A 15916-nucleotide genomic window follows, 5' to 3' on the forward strand; every position below is an offset into this window, starting at 1 on the left:
GGGGGGGTGGGGGGGGGGGGGGGTGGGGGGGGGGGGGGGTGGGGGGGGGGGGGGGTGGGGGGGGGGGGGGGTGGGGGGGGGGGGGGGTGGGGGGGGGGGGGGGTGGGGGGGGGGGGGGGTGGGGGGGGGGGGGGGTGGGGGGGGGGGGGGGTGGGGGGGGGGGGGGGTGGGGGGGGGGGGGGGTGGGGGGGGGGGGGGGTGGGGGGGGGGGGGGGTGGGGGGGGGGGGGGGTGGGGGGGGGGGGGGGTGGGGGGGGGGGGGGGTGGGGGGGGGGGGGGGTGGGGGGGGGGGGGGGTGGGGGGGGGGGGGGGTGGGGGGGGGGGGGGGTGGGGGGGGGGGGGGGTGGGGGGGGGGGGGGGTGGGGGGGGGGGGGGGTGGGGGGGGGGGGGGGTGGGGGGGGGGGGGGGTGGGGGGGGGGGGGGGTGGGGGGGGGGGGGGGTGGGGGGGGGGGGGGGTGGGGGGGGGGGGGGGTGGGGGGGGGGGGGGGTGGGGGGGGGGGGGGGTGGGGGGGGGGGGGGGTGGGGGGGGGGGGGGGTGGGGGGGGGGGGGGGTGGGGGGGGGGGGGGGTGGGGGGGGGGGGGGGTGGGGGGGGGGGGGGGTGGGGGGGGGGGGGGGTGGGGGGGGGGGGGGGTGGGGGGGGGGGGGGGTGGGGGGGGGGGGGGGTGGGGGGGGGGGGGGGTGGGGGGGGGGGGGGGTGGGGGGGGGGGGGGGTGGGGGGGGGGGGGGGTGGGGGGGGGGGGGGGTGGGGGGGGGGGGGGGTGGGGGGGGGGGGGGGTGGGGGGGGGGGGGGGTGGGGGGGGGGGGGGGTGGGGGGGGGGGGGGGTGGGGGGGGGGGGGGGTGGGGGGGGGGGGGGGTGGGGGGGGGGGGGGGTGGGGGGGGGGGGGGGTGGGGGGGGGGGGGGGTGGGGGGGGGGGGGGGTGGGGGGGGGGGGGGGTGGGGGGGGGGGGGGGTGGGGGGGGGGGGGGGTGGGGGGGGGGGGGGGTGGGGGGGGGGGGGGGTGGGGGGGGGGGGGGGTGGGGGGGGGGGGGGGTGGGGGGGGGGGGGGGTGGGGGGGGGGGGGGGTGGGGGGGGGGGGGGGTGGGGGGGGGGGGGGGTGGGGGGGGGGGGGGGTGGGGGGGGGGGGGGGTGGGGGGGGGGGGGGGTGGGGGGGGGGGGGGGTGGGGGGGGGGGGGGGTGGGGGGGGGGGGGGGTGGGGGGGGGGGGGGGTGGGGGGGGGGGGGGGTGGGGGGGGGGGGGGGTGGGGGGGGGGGGGGGTGGGGGGGGGGGGGGGTGGGGGGGGGGGGGGGTGGGGGGGGGGGGGGGTGGGGGGGGGGGGGGGTGGGGGGGGGGGGGGGTGGGGGGGGGGGGGGGTGGGGGGGGGGGGGGGTGGGGGGGGGGGGGGGTGGGGGGGGGGGGGGGTGGGGGGGGGGGGGGGTGGGGGGGGGGGGGGGTGGGGGGGGGGGGGGGTGGGGGGGGGGGGGGGTGGGGGGGGGGGGGGGTGGGGGGGGGGGGGGGTGGGGGGGGGGGGGGGTGGGGGGGGGGGGGGGTGGGGGGGGGGGGGGGTGGGGGGGGGGGGGGGTGGGGGGGGGGGGGGGTGGGGGGGGGGGGGGGTGGGGGGGGGGGGGGGTGGGGGGGGGGGGGGGTGGGGGGGGGGGGGGGTGGGGGGGGGGGGGGGTGGGGGGGGGGGGGGGTGGGGGGGGGGGGGGGTGGGGGGGGGGGGGGGTGGGGGGGGGGGGGGGTGGGGGGGGGGGGGGGTGGGGGGGGGGGGGGGTGGGGGGGGGGGGGGGTGGGGGGGGGGGGGGGTGGGGGGGGGGGGGGGTGGGGGGGGGGGGGGGTGGGGGGGGGGGGGGGTGGGGGGGGGGGGGGGTGGGGGGGGGGGGGGGTGGGGGGGGGGGGGGGTGGGGGGGGGGGGGGGTGGGGGGGGGGGGGGGTGGGGGGGGGGGGGGGTGGGGGGGGGGGGGGGTGGGGGGGGGGGGGGGTGGGGGGGGGGGGGGGTGGGGGGGGGGGGGGGTGGGGGGGGGGGGGGGTGGGGGGGGGGGGGGGTGGGGGGGGGGGGGGGTGGGGGGGGGGGGGGGTGGGGGGGGGGGGGGGTGGGGGGGGGGGGGGGTGGGGGGGGGGGGGGGTGGGGGGGGGGGGGGGTGGGGGGGGGGGGGGGTGGGGGGGGGGGGGGGTGGGGGGGGGGGGGGGTGGGGGGGGGGGGGGGTGGGGGGGGGGGGGGGTGGGGGGGGGGGGGGGTGGGGGGGGGGGGGGGTGGGGGGGGGGGGGGGTGGGGGGGGGGGGGGGTGGGGGGGGGGGGGGGTGGGGGGGGGGGGGGGTGGGGGGGGGGGGGGGTGGGGGGGGGGGGGGGTGGGGGGGGGGGGGGGTGGGGGGGGGGGGGGGTGGGGGGGGGGGGGGGTGGGGGGGGGGGGGGGTGGGGGGGGGGGGGGGTGGGGGGGGGGGGGGGTGGGGGGGGGGGGGGGTGGGGGGGGGGGGGGGTGGGGGGGGGGGGGGGTGGGGGGGGGGGGGGGTGGGGGGGGGGGGGGGTGGGGGGGGGGGGGGGTGGGGGGGGGGGGGGGTGGGGGGGGGGGGGGGTGGGGGGGGGGGGGGGTGGGGGGGGGGGGGGGTGGGGGGGGGGGGGGGTGGGGGGGGGGGGGGGTGGGGGGGGGGGGGGGTGGGGGGGGGGGGGGGTGGGGGGGGGGGGGGGTGGGGGGGGGGGGGGGTGGGGGGGGGGGGGGGTGGGGGGGGGGGGGGGTGGGGGGGGGGGGGGGTGGGGGGGGGGGGGGGTGGGGGGGGGGGGGGGTGGGGGGGGGGGGGGGTGGGGGGGGGGGGGGGTGGGGGGGGGGGGGGGTGGGGGGGGGGGGGGGTGGGGGGGGGGGGGGGTGGGGGGGGGGGGGGGTGGGGGGGGGGGGGGGTGGGGGGGGGGGGGGGTGGGGGGGGGGGGGGGTGGGGGGGGGGGGGGGTGGGGGGGGGGGGGGGTGGGGGGGGGGGGGGGTGGGGGGGGGGGGGGGTGGGGGGGGGGGGGGGTGGGGGGGGGGGGGGGTGGGGGGGGGGGGGGGTGGGGGGGGGGGGGGGTGGGGGGGGGGGGGGGTGGGGGGGGGGGGGGGTGGGGGGGGGGGGGGGTGGGGGGGGGGGGGGGTGGGGGGGGGGGGGGGTGGGGGGGGGGGGGGGTGGGGGGGGGGGGGGGTGGGGGGGGGGGGGGGTGGGGGGGGGGGGGGGTGGGGGGGGGGGGGGGTGGGGGGGGGGGGGGGTGGGGGGGGGGGGGGGTGGGGGGGGGGGGGGGTGGGGGGGGGGGGGGGTGGGGGGGGGGGGGGGTGGGGGGGGGGGGGGGTGGGGGGGGGGGGGGGTGGGGGGGGGGGGGGGTGGGGGGGGGGGGGGGTGGGGGGGGGGGGGGGTGGGGGGGGGGGGGGGTGGGGGGGGGGGGGGGTGGGGGGGGGGGGGGGTGGGGGGGGGGGGGGGTGGGGGGGGGGGGGGGTGGGGGGGGGGGGGGGTGGGGGGGGGGGGGGGTGGGGGGGGGGGGGGGTGGGGGGGGGGGGGGGTGGGGGGGGGGGGGGGTGGGGGGGGGGGGGGGTGGGGGGGGGGGGGGGTGGGGGGGGGGGGGGGTGGGGGGGGGGGGGGGTGGGGGGGGGGGGGGGTGGGGGGGGGGGGGGGTGGGGGGGGGGGGGGGTGGGGGGGGGGGGGGGTGGGGGGGGGGGGGGGTGGGGGGGGGGGGGGGTGGGGGGGGGGGGGGGTGGGGGGGGGGGGGGGTGGGGGGGGGGGGGGGTGGGGGGGGGGGGGGGTGGGGGGGGGGGGGGGTGGGGGGGGGGGGGGGTGGGGGGGGGGGGGGGTGGGGGGGGGGGGGGGTGGGGGGGGGGGGGGGTGGGGGGGGGGGGGGGTGGGGGGGGGGGGGGGTGGGGGGGGGGGGGGGTGGGGGGGGGGGGGGGTGGGGGGGGGGGGGGGTGGGGGGGGGGGGGGGTGGGGGGGGGGGGGGGTGGGGGGGGGGGGGGGTGGGGGGGGGGGGGGGTGGGGGGGGGGGGGGGTGGGGGGGGGGGGGGGTGGGGGGGGGGGGGGGTGGGGGGGGGGGGGGGTGGGGGGGGGGGGGGGTGGGGGGGGGGGGGGGTGGGGGGGGGGGGGGGTGGGGGGGGGGGGGGGTGGGGGGGGGGGGGGGTGGGGGGGGGGGGGGGTGGGGGGGGGGGGGGGTGGGGGGGGGGGGGGGTGGGGGGGGGGGGGGGTGGGGGGGGGGGGGGGTGGGGGGGGGGGGGGGTGGGGGGGGGGGGGGGTGGGGGGGGGGGGGGGTGGGGGGGGGGGGGGGTGGGGGGGGGGGGGGGTGGGGGGGGGGGGGGGTGGGGGGGGGGGGGGGTGGGGGGGGGGGGGGGTGGGGGGGGGGGGGGGTGGGGGGGGGGGGGGGTGGGGGGGGGGGGGGGTGGGGGGGGGGGGGGGTGGGGGGGGGGGGGGGTGGGGGGGGGGGGGGGTGGGGGGGGGGGGGGGTGGGGGGGGGGGGGGGTGGGGGGGGGGGGGGGTGGGGGGGGGGGGGGGTGGGGGGGGGGGGGGGTGGGGGGGGGGGGGGGTGGGGGGGGGGGGGGGTGGGGGGGGGGGGGGGTGGGGGGGGGGGGGGGTGGGGGGGGGGGGGGGTGGGGGGGGGGGGGGGTGGGGGGGGGGGGGGGTGGGGGGGGGGGGGGGTGGGGGGGGGGGGGGGTGGGGGGGGGGGGGGGTGGGGGGGGGGGGGGGTGGGGGGGGGGGGGGGTGGGGGGGGGGGGGGGTGGGGGGGGGGGGGGGTGGGGGGGGGGGGGGGTGGGGGGGGGGGGGGGTGGGGGGGGGGGGGGGTGGGGGGGGGGGGGGGTGGGGGGGGGGGGGGGTGGGGGGGGGGGGGGGTGGGGGGGGGGGGGGGTGGGGGGGGGGGGGGGTGGGGGGGGGGGGGGGTGGGGGGGGGGGGGGGTGGGGGGGGGGGGGGGTGGGGGGGGGGGGGGGTGGGGGGGGGGGGGGGTGGGGGGGGGGGGGGGTGGGGGGGGGGGGGGGTGGGGGGGGGGGGGGGTGGGGGGGGGGGGGGGTGGGGGGGGGGGGGGGTGGGGGGGGGGGGGGGTGGGGGGGGGGGGGGGTGGGGGGGGGGGGGGGTGGGGGGGGGGGGGGGTGGGGGGGGGGGGGGGTGGGGGGGGGGGGGGGTGGGGGGGGGGGGGGGTGGGGGGGGGGGGGGGTGGGGGGGGGGGGGGGTGGGGGGGGGGGGGGGTGGGGGGGGGGGGGGGTGGGGGGGGGGGGGGGTGGGGGGGGGGGGGGGTGGGGGGGGGGGGGGGTGGGGGGGGGGGGGGGTGGGGGGGGGGGGGGGTGGGGGGGGGGGGGGGTGGGGGGGGGGGGGGGTGGGGGGGGGGGGGGGTGGGGGGGGGGGGGGGTGGGGGGGGGGGGGGGTGGGGGGGGGGGGGGGTGGGGGGGGGGGGGGGTGGGGGGGGGGGGGGGTGGGGGGGGGGGGGGGTGGGGGGGGGGGGGGGTGGGGGGGGGGGGGGGTGGGGGGGGGGGGGGGTGGGGGGGGGGGGGGGTGGGGGGGGGGGGGGGTGGGGGGGGGGGGGGGTGGGGGGGGGGGGGGGTGGGGGGGGGGGGGGGTGGGGGGGGGGGGGGGTGGGGGGGGGGGGGGGTGGGGGGGGGGGGGGGTGGGGGGGGGGGGGGGTGGGGGGGGGGGGGGGTGGGGGGGGGGGGGGGTGGGGGGGGGGGGGGGTGGGGGGGGGGGGGGGTGGGGGGGGGGGGGGGTGGGGGGGGGGGGGGGTGGGGGGGGGGGGGGGTGGGGGGGGGGGGGGGTGGGGGGGGGGGGGGGTGGGGGGGGGGGGGGGTGGGGGGGGGGGGGGGTGGGGGGGGGGGGGGGTGGGGGGGGGGGGGGGTGGGGGGGGGGGGGGGTGGGGGGGGGGGGGGGTGGGGGGGGGGGGGGGTGGGGGGGGGGGGGGGTGGGGGGGGGGGGGGGTGGGGGGGGGGGGGGGTGGGGGGGGGGGGGGGTGGGGGGGGGGGGGGGTGGGGGGGGGGGGGGGTGGGGGGGGGGGGGGGTGGGGGGGGGGGGGGGTGGGGGGGGGGGGGGGTGGGGGGGGGGGGGGGTGGGGGGGGGGGGGGGTGGGGGGGGGGGGGGGTGGGGGGGGGGGGGGGTGGGGGGGGGGGGGGGTGGGGGGGGGGGGGGGTGGGGGGGGGGGGGGGTGGGGGGGGGGGGGGGTGGGGGGGGGGGGGGGTGGGGGGGGGGGGGGGTGGGGGGGGGGGGGGGTGGGGGGGGGGGGGGGTGGGGGGGGGGGGGGGTGGGGGGGGGGGGGGGTGGGGGGGGGGGGGGGTGGGGGGGGGGGGGGGTGGGGGGGGGGGGGGGTGGGGGGGGGGGGGGGTGGGGGGGGGGGGGGGTGGGGGGGGGGGGGGGTGGGGGGGGGGGGGGGTGGGGGGGGGGGGGGGTGGGGGGGGGGGGGGGTGGGGGGGGGGGGGGGTGGGGGGGGGGGGGGGTGGGGGGGGGGGGGGGTGGGGGGGGGGGGGGGTGGGGGGGGGGGGGGGTGGGGGGGGGGGGGGGTGGGGGGGGGGGGGGGTGGGGGGGGGGGGGGGTGGGGGGGGGGGGGGGTGGGGGGGGGGGGGGGTGGGGGGGGGGGGGGGTGGGGGGGGGGGGGGGTGGGGGGGGGGGGGGGTGGGGGGGGGGGGGGGTGGGGGGGGGGGGGGGTGGGGGGGGGGGGGGGTGGGGGGGGGGGGGGGTGGGGGGGGGGGGGGGTGGGGGGGGGGGGGGGTGGGGGGGGGGGGGGGTGGGGGGGGGGGGGGGTGGGGGGGGGGGGGGGTGGGGGGGGGGGGGGGTGGGGGGGGGGGGGGGTGGGGGGGGGGGGGGGTGGGGGGGGGGGGGGGTGGGGGGGGGGGGGGGTGGGGGGGGGGGGGGGTGGGGGGGGGGGGGGGTGGGGGGGGGGGGGGGTGGGGGGGGGGGGGGGTGGGGGGGGGGGGGGGTGGGGGGGGGGGGGGGTGGGGGGGGGGGGGGGTGGGGGGGGGGGGGGGTGGGGGGGGGGGGGGGTGGGGGGGGGGGGGGGTGGGGGGGGGGGGGGGTGGGGGGGGGGGGGGGTGGGGGGGGGGGGGGGTGGGGGGGGGGGGGGGTGGGGGGGGGGGGGGGTGGGGGGGGGGGGGGGTGGGGGGGGGGGGGGGTGGGGGGGGGGGGGGGTGGGGGGGGGGGGGGGTGGGGGGGGGGGGGGGTGGGGGGGGGGGGGGGTGGGGGGGGGGGGGGGTGGGGGGGGGGGGGGGTGGGGGGGGGGGGGGGTGGGGGGGGGGGGGGGTGGGGGGGGGGGGGGGTGGGGGGGGGGGGGGGTGGGGGGGGGGGGGGGTGGGGGGGGGGGGGGGTGGGGGGGGGGGGGGGTGGGGGGGGGGGGGGGTGGGGGGGGGGGGGGGTGGGGGGGGGGGGGGGTGGGGGGGGGGGGGGGTGGGGGGGGGGGGGGGTGGGGGGGGGGGGGGGTGGGGGGGGGGGGGGGTGGGGGGGGGGGGGGGTGGGGGGGGGGGGGGGTGGGGGGGGGGGGGGGTGGGGGGGGGGGGGGGTGGGGGGGGGGGGGGGTGGGGGGGGGGGGGGGTGGGGGGGGGGGGGGGTGGGGGGGGGGGGGGGTGGGGGGGGGGGGGGGTGGGGGGGGGGGGGGGTGGGGGGGGGGGGGGGTGGGGGGGGGGGGGGGTGGGGGGGGGGGGGGGTGGGGGGGGGGGGGGGTGGGGGGGGGGGGGGGTGGGGGGGGGGGGGGGTGGGGGGGGGGGGGGGTGGGGGGGGGGGGGGGTGGGGGGGGGGGGGGGTGGGGGGGGGGGGGGGTGGGGGGGGGGGGGGGTGGGGGGGGGGGGGGGTGGGGGGGGGGGGGGGTGGGGGGGGGGGGGGGTGGGGGGGGGGGGGGGTGGGGGGGGGGGGGGGTGGGGGGGGGGGGGGGTGGGGGGGGGGGGGGGTGGGGGGGGGGGGGGGTGGGGGGGGGGGGGGGTGGGGGGGGGGGGGGGTGGGGGGGGGGGGGGGTGGGGGGGGGGGGGGGTGGGGGGGGGGGGGGGTGGGGGGGGGGGGGGGTGGGGGGGGGGGGGGGTGGGGGGGGGGGGGGGTGGGGGGGGGGGGGGGTGGGGGGGGGGGGGGGTGGGGGGGGGGGGGGGTGGGGGGGGGGGGGGGTGGGGGGGGGGGGGGGTGGGGGGGGGGGGGGGTGGGGGGGGGGGGGGGTGGGGGGGGGGGGGGGTGGGGGGGGGGGGGGGTGGGGGGGGGGGGGGGTGGGGGGGGGGGGGGGTGGGGGGGGGGGGGGGTGGGGGGGGGGGGGGGTGGGGGGGGGGGGGGGTGGGGGGGGGGGGGGGTGGGGGGGGGGGGGGGTGGGGGGGGGGGGGGGTGGGGGGGGGGGGGGGTGGGGGGGGGGGGGGGTGGGGGGGGGGGGGGGTGGGGGGGGGGGGGGGTGGGGGGGGGGGGGGGTGGGGGGGGGGGGGGGTGGGGGGGGGGGGGGGTGGGGGGGGGGGGGGGTGGGGGGGGGGGGGGGTGGGGGGGGGGGGGGGTGGGGGGGGGGGGGGGTGGGGGGGGGGGGGGGTGGGGGGGGGGGGGGGTGGGGGGGGGGGGGGGTGGGGGGGGGGGGGGGTGGGGGGGGGGGGGGGTGGGGGGGGGGGGGGGTGGGGGGGGGGGGGGGTGGGGGGGGGGGGGGGTGGGGGGGGGGGGGGGTGGGGGGGGGGGGGGGTGGGGGGGGGGGGGGGTGGGGGGGGGGGGGGGTGGGGGGGGGGGGGGGTGGGGGGGGGGGGGGGTGGGGGGGGGGGGGGGTGGGGGGGGGGGGGGGTGGGGGGGGGGGGGGGTGGGGGGGGGGGGGGGTGGGGGGGGGGGGGGGTGGGGGGGGGGGGGGGTGGGGGGGGGGGGGGGTGGGGGGGGGGGGGGGTGGGGGGGGGGGGGGGTGGGGGGGGGGGGGGGTGGGGGGGGGGGGGGGTGGGGGGGGGGGGGGGTGGGGGGGGGGGGGGGTGGGGGGGGGGGGGGGTGGGGGGGGGGGGGGGTGGGGGGGGGGGGGGGTGGGGGGGGGGGGGGGTGGGGGGGGGGGGGGGTGGGGGGGGGGGGGGGTGGGGGGGGGGGGGGGTGGGGGGGGGGGGGGGTGGGGGGGGGGGGGGGTGGGGGGGGGGGGGGGTGGGGGGGGGGGGGGGTGGGGGGGGGGGGGGGTGGGGGGGGGGGGGGGTGGGGGGGGGGGGGGGTGGGGGGGGGGGGGGGTGGGGGGGGGGGGGGGTGGGGGGGGGGGGGGGTGGGGGGGGGGGGGGGTGGGGGGGGGGGGGGGTGGGGGGGGGGGGGGGTGGGGGGGGGGGGGGGTGGGGGGGGGGGGGGGTGGGGGGGGGGGGGGGTGGGGGGGGGGGGGGGTGGGGGGGGGGGGGGGTGGGGGGGGGGGGGGGTGGGGGGGGGGGGGGGTGGGGGGGGGGGGGGGTGGGGGGGGGGGGGGGTGGGGGGGGGGGGGGGTGGGGGGGGGGGGGGGTGGGGGGGGGGGGGGGTGGGGGGGGGGGGGGGTGGGGGGGGGGGGGGGTGGGGGGGGGGGGGGGTGGGGGGGGGGGGGGGTGGGGGGGGGGGGGGGTGGGGGGGGGGGGGGGTGGGGGGGGGGGGGGGTGGGGGGGGGGGGGGGTGGGGGGGGGGGGGGGTGGGGGGGGGGGGGGGTGGGGGGGGGGGGGGGTGGGGGGGGGGGGGGGTGGGGGGGGGGGGGGGTGGGGGGGGGGGGGGGTGGGGGGGGGGGGGGGTGGGGGGGGGGGGGGGTGGGGGGGGGGGGGGGTGGGGGGGGGGGGGGGTGGGGGGGGGGGGGGGTGGGGGGGGGGGGGGGTGGGGGGGGGGGGGGGTGGGGGGGGGGGGGGGTGGGGGGGGGGGGGGGTGGGGGGGGGGGGGGGTGGGGGGGGGGGGGGGTGGGGGGGGGGGGGGGTGGGGGGGGGGGGGGGTGGGGGGGGGGGGGGGTGGGGGGGGGGGGGGGTGGGGGGGGGGGGGGGTGGGGGGGGGGGGGGGTGGGGGGGGGGGGGGGTGGGGGGGGGGGGGGGTGGGGGGGGGGGGGGGTGGGGGGGGGGGGGGGTGGGGGGGGGGGGGGGTGGGGGGGGGGGGGGGTGGGGGGGGGGGGGGGTGGGGGGGGGGGGGGGTGGGGGGGGGGGGGGGTGGGGGGGGGGGGGGGTGGGGGGGGGGGGGGGTGGGGGGGGGGGGGGGTGGGGGGGGGGGGGGGTGGGGGGGGGGGGGGGTGGGGGGGGGGGGGGGTGGGGGGGGGGGGGGGTGGGGGGGGGGGGGGGTGGGGGGGGGGGGGGGTGGGGGGGGGGGGGGGTGGGGGGGGGGGGGGGTGGGGGGGGGGGGGGGTGGGGGGGGGGGGGGGTGGGGGGGGGGGGGGGTGGGGGGGGGGGGGGGTGGGGGGGGGGGGGGGTGGGGGGGGGGGGGGGTGGGGGGGGGGGGGGGTGGGGGGGGGGGGGGGTGGGGGGGGGGGGGGGTGGGGGGGGGGGGGGGTGGGGGGGGGGGGGGGTGGGGGGGGGGGGGGGTGGGGGGGGGGGGGGGTGGGGGGGGGGGGGGGTGGGGGGGGGGGGGGGTGGGGGGGGGGGGGGGTGGGGGGGGGGGGGGGTGGGGGGGGGGGGGGGTGGGGGGGGGGGGGGGTGGGGGGGGGGGGGGGTGGGGGGGGGGGGGGGTGGGGGGGGGGGGGGGTGGGGGGGGGGGGGGGTGGGGGGGGGGGGGGGTGGGGGGGGGGGGGGGTGGGGGGGGGGGGGGGTGGGGGGGGGGGGGGGTGGGGGGGGGGGGGGGTGGGGGGGGGGGGGGGTGGGGGGGGGGGGGGGTGGGGGGGGGGGGGGGTGGGGGGGGGGGGGGGTGGGGGGGGGGGGGGGTGGGGGGGGGGGGGGGTGGGGGGGGGGGGGGGTGGGGGGGGGGGGGGGTGGGGGGGGGGGGGGGTGGGGGGGGGGGGGGGTGGGGGGGGGGGGGGGTGGGGGGGGGGGGGGGTGGGGGGGGGGGGGGGTGGGGGGGGGGGGGGGTGGGGGGGGGGGGGGGTGGGGGGGGGGGGGGGTGGGGGGGGGGGGGGGTGGGGGGGGGGGGGGGTGGGGGGGGGGGGGGGTGGGGGGGGGGGGGGGTGGGGGGGGGGGGGGGTGGGGGGGGGGGGGGGTGGGGGGGGGGGGGGGTGGGGGGGGGGGGGGGTGGGGGGGGGGGGGGGTGGGGGGGGGGGGGGGTGGGGGGGGGGGGGGGTGGGGGGGGGGGGGGGTGGGGGGGGGGGGGGGTGGGGGGGGGGGGGGGTGGGGGGGGGGGGGGGTGGGGGGGGGGGGGGGTGGGGGGGGGGGGGGGTGGGGGGGGGGGGGGGTGGGGGGGGGGGGGGGTGGGGGGGGGGGGGGGTGGGGGGGGGGGGGGGTGGGGGGGGGGGGGGGTGGGGGGGGGGGGGGGTGGGGGGGGGGGGGGGTGGGGGGGGGGGGGGGTGGGGGGGGGGGGGGGTGGGGGGGGGGGGGGGTGGGGGGGGGGGGGGGTGGGGGGGGGGGGGGGTGGGGGGGGGGGGGGGTGGGGGGGGGGGGGGGTGGGGGGGGGGGGGGGTGGGGGGGGGGGGGGGTGGGGGGGGGGGGGGGTGGGGGGGGGGGGGGGTGGGGGGGGGGGGGGGTGGGGGGGGGGGGGGGTGGGGGGGGGGGGGGGTGGGGGGGGGGGGGGGTGGGGGGGGGGGGGGGTGGGGGGGGGGGGGGGTGGGGGGGGGGGGGGGTGGGGGGGGGGGGGGGTGGGGGGGGGGGGGGGTGGGGGGGGGGGGGGGTGGGGGGGGGGGGGGGTGGGGGGGGGGGGGGGTGGGGGGGGGGGGGGGTGGGGGGGGGGGGGGGTGGGGGGGGGGGGGGGTGGGGGGGGGGGGGGGTGGGGGGGGGGGGGGGTGGGGGGGGGGGGGGGTGGGGGGGGGGGGGGGTGGGGGGGGGGGGGGGTGGGGGGGGGGGGGGGTGGGGGGGGGGGGGGGTGGGGGGGGGGGGGGGTGGGGGGGGGGGGGGGTGGGGGGGGGGGGGGGTGGGGGGGGGGGGGGGTGGGGGGGGGGGGGGGTGGGGGGGGGGGGGGGTGGGGGGGGGGGGGGGTGGGGGGGGGGGGGGGTGGGGGGGGGGGGGGGTGGGGGGGGGGGGGGGTGGGGGGGGGGGGGGGTGGGGGGGGGGGGGGGTGGGGGGGGGGGGGGGTGGGGGGGGGGGGGGGTGGGGGGGGGGGGGGGTGGGGGGGGGGGGGGGTGGGGGGGGGGGGGGGTGGGGGGGGGGGGGGGTGGGGGGGGGGGGGGGTGGGGGGGGGGGGGGGTGGGGGGGGGGGGGGGTGGGGGGGGGGGGGGGTGGGGGGGGGGGGGGGTGGGGGGGGGGGGGGGTGGGGGGGGGGGGGGGTGGGGGGGGGGGGGGGTGGGGGGGGGGGGGGGTGGGGGGGGGGGGGGGTGGGGGGGGGGGGGGGTGGGGGGGGGGGGGGGTGGGGGGGGGGGGGGGTGGGGGGGGGGGGGGGTGGGGGGGGGGGGGGGTGGGGGGGGGGGGGGGTGGGGGGGGGGGGGGGTGGGGGGGGGGGGGGGTGGGGGGGGGGGGGGGTGGGGGGGGGGGGGGGTGGGGGGGGGGGGGGGTGGGGGGGGGGGGGGGTGGGGGGGGGGGGGGGTGGGGGGGGGGGGGGGTGGGGGGGGGGGGGGGTGGGGGGGGGGGGGGGTGGGGGGGGGGGGGGGTGGGGGGGGGGGGGGGTGGGGGGGGGGGGGGGTGGGGGGGGGGGGGGGTGGGGGGGGGGGGGGGTGGGGGGGGGGGGGGGTGGGGGGGGGGGGGGGTGGGGGGGGGGGGGGGTGGGGGGGGGGGGGGGTGGGGGGGGGGGGGGGTGGGGGGGGGGGGGGGTGGGGGGGGGGGGGGGTGGGGGGGGGGGGGGGTGGGGGGGGGGGGGGGTGGGGGGGGGGGGGGGTGGGGGGGGGGGGGGGTGGGGGGGGGGGGGGGTGGGGGGGGGGGGGGGTGGGGGGGGGGGGGGGTGGGGGGGGGGGGGGGTGGGGGGGGGGGGGGGTGGGGGGGGGGGGGGGTGGGGGGGGGGGGGGGTGGGGGGGGGGGGGGGTGGGGGGGGGGGGGGGTGGGGGGGGGGGGGGGTGGGGGGGGGGGGGGGTGGGGGGGGGGGGGGGTGGGGGGGGGGGGGGGTGGGGGGGGGGGGGGGTGGGGGGGGGGGGGGGTGGGGGGGGGGGGGGGTGGGGGGGGGGGGGGGTGGGGGGGGGGGGGGGTGGGGGGGGGGGGGGGTGGGGGGGGGGGGGGGTGGGGGGGGGGGGGGGTGGGGGGGGGGGGGGGTGGGGGGGGGGGGGGGTGGGGGGGGGGGGGGGTGGGGGGGGGGGGGGGTGGGGGGGGGGGGGGGTGGGGGGGGGGGGGGGTGGGGGGGGGGGGGGGTGGGGGGGGGGGGGGGTGGGGGGGGGGGGGGGTGGGGGGGGGGGGGGGTGGGGGGGGGGGGGGGTGGGGGGGGGGGGGGGTGGGGGGGGGGGGGGGTGGGGGGGGGGGGGGGTGGGGGGGGGGGGGGGTGGGGGGGGGGGGGGGTGGGGGGGGGGGGGGGTGGGGGGGGGGGGGGGTGGGGGGGGGGGGGGGTGGGGGGGGGGGGGGGTGGGGGGGGGGGGGGGTGGGGGGGGGGGGGGGTGGGGGGGGGGGGGCTGTACTCCAGCTCCCCCATTTTAGGTCGAATGCTTCTACTATTAGCATAGAGACACTTGTATACTCTGTCTCTGTCCCTAACCTGGGATTTATGTGTTTTGAAGGAGGACATTGATATAGTGGGCATCACAGAGACATGGTGGAATGAGGAGAACCAGTGGGATGCTGTTATCCCAGGTTACAGGCTCTACAGGAAGGATAGGACAGGGCGTATTGGGGGTGGGGTGGCCCTCTACATCAAAGAGAGCATAGTGTCACATAAAATAGACAATGCAGGGGGAGCTGATTCCTCTACAGAAGCACTGTGGATATCAATACCAGGGGTGAAGCATAGTTTAACATTAGGAATATATTATCGTCCCCCTGACCAAAGCGCACAAGAGGATTCTGAGATGGAAAAAGAAATTAGAGAGGCCAACAAAAGCAAAAATGTAGTGGTAATGGGCGATTTTAACTATCCCCATATAAACTGGAAAAATGCATGTTCAGGTCATAGGAAGGAGAGAACATTCCTGGATATGCTAAATGACTGTGGCTTAGAGCAGATGGTTGTAGAACGATCCCGGGGGTATGTGATCCTAGATCTAATTCTATGTGGGACGCAGGACCTGAATGCTTGGGAAGTCAGTGTTGTTGAGCCGATAGGGAACAGCGACCACAATGCTGTCGAAGATTCAGTATCTCTGCATCGCGAACAAGTGACAACTACTAATGTAGTTACATTAAGCCTTCAGAAAGGGAAATTTCTCAAAGATGAGGGGGATAGTGTAGGAAGCTGAAAGGAGAAAATCAAAGAGAGTCAAAAATGTCCAAGATGCTTGGAAGTTATTTAAAAACACAGTCTTAAAAGCTCAGCTGGAATGTGTTCCGCAGGTTAGGAAAGGCAGCGCCCAGTCCAAAAGAAAGCCACCATGTGGTTAACAAAGGGGCGTTGAGGAAATTGTTAGGGGAAAAAAAAGATGTCTTTTAGAAAATGGAAGTCCAACTTAACTGATAAAGAATACCAGAGAGAACACAAATGGTGGCAAAAGAGAAATAGCAAGTTAGCTGTAAGGGGGGGGAGGCAAAAAAGGATTATGAGGAACGCATGGCTGTGAACATCAAAACCAGCAACAAACAGTTCTTCAAGTACATCAAAAGCAGGAAGCCAGCAAGGGAAGCGGTAGGCCCGGTTAAAAGATGACAAAGGAACAAAGAGGTGTGCTAAAAGATGACAGGGAGATTGCAGAAAAGCTGAGATGAATTCTTTGCATCTGTCTTCACCCAAGAGGAGGTGAGGAAAATTCCTGCACCTGAACCAAAGCTTCTTAGGAGAAGCGAATCCGAGGAACCGCGAAGATAGTGGTAGACAAGGAAAGAAGTTCTGGCAGCCATTGATAAACTAAATGCTACCAAATCCCCTGGCCCAGATTGCATTCACCAAAGGTTTCTTAAAGAGCTCAAGCATGAAATTGCTGATGTTCTCACTTTAATATGCAACTTATCCTTGAAATCAGGCTCCATCCCTGAAGACTGGAAGATGGCCAATGTCACACCAATCTTTAAGAAAGGATCTAGGGGGGACCGGGGAAATTACAGGCCAGTCAGTTTGACATCTGTTCCTGGTAAATTAGTAGAATCTGTCATTAAAGATAAAATTATAAAAAATGTACAAAAGCAAGACCTGCTGAGAAAGAGTCAGCATGGCTTTTTTGCGGGGAGCAAATCCTGTCTTACAAACTTACTAGAGTTCTTTGAAGATGTAAATAGGCATGTGGATGAGGGGGAACCGGTGGTTGGCATTGTCTGCTTGGATTTCCAAAAGGCTTTTGACAAAGTTCCTCACCAGAGACTATTGAGAAAACTCAGCAATGAAGGAATAAGAGGGGAAGTCCTCCTATGGATTAAAAACTGGTTTGAAACAGGAAACAAAAGAGTGGGTGTAAATGGGGAAATTCTCACGAAATGGAGAGATGGTAGGAATTGGTGTGATACAAGGATCCGTATTGGGACCAGTGCTCTTTAACCTATTCATAAATGACCTGGAAGTAGGGGTGGAGTAGCGTGGTGGCCAAGTTTTCAGATGATACAAAATTATGTAGGGTGGTGGGGAACCACAAAGGATTGAAAGGAGCTCCAAGTGGACCTTGATAAATTAGGTGAGTGGGCTAAGAAATGGCAAATGAAGTTCAATGTAGCAAAATGCAAAGTGATGCACATAGGGGCAAAAAATCCAAACTTCACATACACGCTACAGGGGTCAGTGCTATCAGTCACAGACCAGGAAAGGGATTTGGGCGTCTTAGTTGATAGTTCCATGGGAATGTCAACTCAATGTATGGCAGCTGTGAAAAAGGAAAACTCTATGCTGGGGATAATTAGGAAAGGAATTGATAATAAAACTGCAAAGATTGTCATGCCCCTATATAAAGCAATGGTGCGACGACACTTGGAGTACTGTGTTCAGTTCTGGTC

The sequence above is a fragment of the Sphaerodactylus townsendi genome, linkage group LG02 (assembly GCF_021028975.2).
Source record: "Sphaerodactylus townsendi isolate TG3544 linkage group LG02, MPM_Stown_v2.3, whole genome shotgun sequence".
In the NCBI taxonomy this organism is placed as follows: domain Eukaryota; kingdom Metazoa; phylum Chordata; class Lepidosauria; order Squamata; family Sphaerodactylidae; genus Sphaerodactylus; species Sphaerodactylus townsendi.